The sequence below is a fragment of the Heterodontus francisci genome, chromosome 12 (genome assembly GCF_036365525.1).
Source record: "Heterodontus francisci isolate sHetFra1 chromosome 12, sHetFra1.hap1, whole genome shotgun sequence".
Lineage (NCBI taxonomy): Eukaryota > Metazoa > Chordata > Chondrichthyes > Heterodontiformes > Heterodontidae > Heterodontus > Heterodontus francisci.
Genome location: NC_090382.1, coordinates 90,679,189 through 90,682,300, shown reverse-complemented (window position 1 = coordinate 90,682,300; position 3,112 = coordinate 90,679,189). Strand labels below are relative to the sequence as shown.

The window sequence follows — 3,112 nt, the reverse complement described above, 5'->3', positions numbered from 1 at the left end:
GTAGTCAGTGTCTTCATGTGTTTGCATGTGGCTTCCTGTGCTCTGGCAGTGTCTACAGCCTGCCATATTGTGAGCTTGCCCTTTCTGATGAGAGTTTTCTGTATTTCAGGGTGTGCAGAACCCCAAACCAGCTGATCTATCAGTCTTTCAGCTGTATCTTTAAATTTACATTTTCTGGCTGCATTTTTCAATCTTGTTATGAAATTGTCAACTGGCTCACCTAATTCCTGTCTGAGGCCTTGAAATTCATTTCTGTGGATCTGATGATTTGATTTTGCCTAGAGATGGGTGCTGAATTTTTTAAAAATTTTGTCTGGGTTTCTGTTGTCCTCTTCACTCAGCTCCTAGCTATTAAACAAATTTAATCCTTTATCTCCTGCCCACTGAAAGATATAGCTGAACTTTTCCTCCTCACTCGTGCCTTTTAGAAAACTATTGACTATCAATCTGCACTTTTGTTTAAACTTCTCAAAAGCCTCGACAACATCATCAGCTTTTCACTTCATTACAGGCTGTAGCTGTGCATTCATTGCTATGGCCATTTAGTTTATGCACAAATTGCTCAGTTTCTCTCTCTCTGACATTAATTTGGGTCAATTTTTCAATCTAATTCAGCATTAAATTCATTTAAAATGTTTTAGGCTTACAGATACCTGCTGCCACCATATTATATCTTCTGGTTTCCATAAGTTAGAAATAATCACACATTAGGTTAAAAATGCTGGGGCTCTTTGTTTCATTCAGCTCACCATGCTGCCTGCTAAGTACTGCTTGTAGACAGATGTAGTGCTACCTGTCACATGATTCTCCAGTGCAGCCATGAATGTGGCCCCCAAAACACTGACAAATAACAATTGGTTCCTAGCTAATTAGTTCCTAGATAATATAACAATAAATAAAAAACACATCATTAAGCTGGGGGATGACTACCTCCTGAAATATGCTATCCACATAGCTCTCAGCCTTGTGGATTCACTGCAGTGATGCCAGCTGTGACTCTAGCTCCGAAACTGGGAGCTCTAGCTCCTCCAGCTGACAACATTTCCTGCACATGTGGTGGTCCAGGATATGAGAGGCATCCAGGAATTCCCACATGGTGCAGCATGTGCTCTGCAGAGGTGCTCTGCCATACTTCTATTTATCAGACTAATGAAACTTAGCAGATGTAAACTAAACACTTATAAAAAAAACTCACAAGCTACTCACCAATCAGCACCTTCCCCTCTTTTGACATCACTTAGGTTTTTTTACCTTGCTTCCTGACGCTTGTGCTGCCTTTGGGTTCAGGCCACTCTGCTGCTCTGCCCCGAACTCCTTCAGTTTAATAAAATAATAAATATATTTCTCCAGCTCTTAGTTTGTGCAATTGTCCTAGCTTTGAGAGACAAAAAAGCTATAATACTTACCATCACAGCATATAGAAAACATTTATTGCTGTGAGCAGGGTTCAAACCTGCGTGGGGAGACCCCATTGGATCTTAAGTCCAACGCCTTAACCAGTCGGCCATCACAGCATAAAGAAATAATACTCACCAATCACTTACCTGCTGTTCTTTGAGACATTGCTCATTGATTTTTTTCTGTTCCCTCTCCACCGCTTTTTATATCCCCTCCTCTTACCTCTGTGCCCTCTGCTGCTGCTGCCTCGGGTCGCAGCCCTTTACATCCCTGCCTCTTGCCTCCGCTCCCGCTGCTGCTGCTGCTCTCAGGCCTCAGGGCACCCATCTTTATATCCCACCTCTCACCTTTACTCCCACTGCTGCTGCTGCTGTCTCTCAGATGAGATGTTAAAAGCTGAGACCCTTCAGCCTATCACGGTTAAAGTAACTGGTCCCGTACTTCCATGAGCACATTCAAATGATAGATCATTGAGAGGTGTACGGCTGTGCCATATTTCCTGTCGTTGATAACTTAGCAATGTAGAGCTTCACCTCTATGCCTGGTATCCAGCCTTACTAAAGGGATTGCCTCATGCAATTAATCCCAGAGCATTGAAATTTTTTGCTGCAGTGTGGCAAGTGCTGGAGCCAATTTCTGACCACCCCCTCCCCTACCCCGATGGGGAGGAAAGTTATCCCATTGCCAAAGGGATACAAAAGAGAGACCTAAAAGAATGGAGGAGAAAATAGTAAAATTATTGGTGGAAATAAAATATAATTCACCCTGAATTAGATGAGCAAACAAGAATCTATGTATTTTTTCTTTATTAGTTATAGTTTTCCTTCATTTACTTCAAATTAGTTGTTGGTTTCTTAGTGGTGCTGACCCAGGCAACTCATCTGCTCCTTCAACTAAGGAAATTTACTTAGCCTAAATGACTGACTGAGAGAGAAAATAATCGTCTGGTCTCCTTGTCCCACATGTTATCCCCCATACATGAAAATTTTCCTTCTTCTTTTCCTCCCTCTCTGTTGGGAAATATTTGGACTTTGCTAAGCGCCTCCCCTCAATGGACCAGCTAATTTCTGAAACTTCGTGTATTGGGAATCTCAGCTACAAACCCTGACACTTGGTGCAGTATATTAAATTTCTAAAGTACAACATGCCCATAAATATGTCACACCAAGTATTAGCTTGGCTAGGTTGGTGGTACTCTTGTCTCTGAGTTAGAAAGTTGTGGGTTCAAGCCCACTTCATGATTTGGGCATATTATCTAGTGAGGCCCTTTAATGCAATACTGAGGGAATGCTCAATTGACAGAAGTGACATGTTTCAAGTTACATGTTAAAAGTGGAGCCTCTGTCTGTTCAGGTTGACATAAAAAGATGAATGGCTCTTTTCGAAGCACAGGGATTTCTCCTGTATCCTGGTCAACCTTCCTCCCTCAACCAATAATAGATTAACTGGTCATTGGTCTCATTTACTGTCTGTGGGACCTTGCTGTATGCAAGATTGGCTGTTGCATTTTTCTACACGATAACAGCTTTAGAAGCACTTTGGGATGTCCTAACATTATGATAAGCTTATGCACATTCTTTCTTTGACCCAGTAGAAAGTGCTTTAACTGTATTTAATTTGCTTTCAGAAATTGTGTCGTCCAAAGAAAGTAGATGAAGCTTTGCAGCCTTATTTGGAAAAGATGAAGATCAGATTATGGAATAACAGTTGAAGT

At 41.5% G+C, this 3,112-nt stretch overlaps 1 non-coding gene across 1 annotated transcript; it reads right to left on the bottom strand.

Annotated features, from left to right (window-relative positions):
• Positions 1-1,432: 1,432 nt before the first annotated feature.
• On the bottom strand, positions 1,433-1,514 carry trnal-uaa (transfer RNA leucine (anticodon UAA)). The gene has a single exon. It is a non-coding gene; the product is annotated as a tRNA-Leu (tRNA).
• Positions 1,515-3,112: the final 1,598 nt, after the last annotated feature.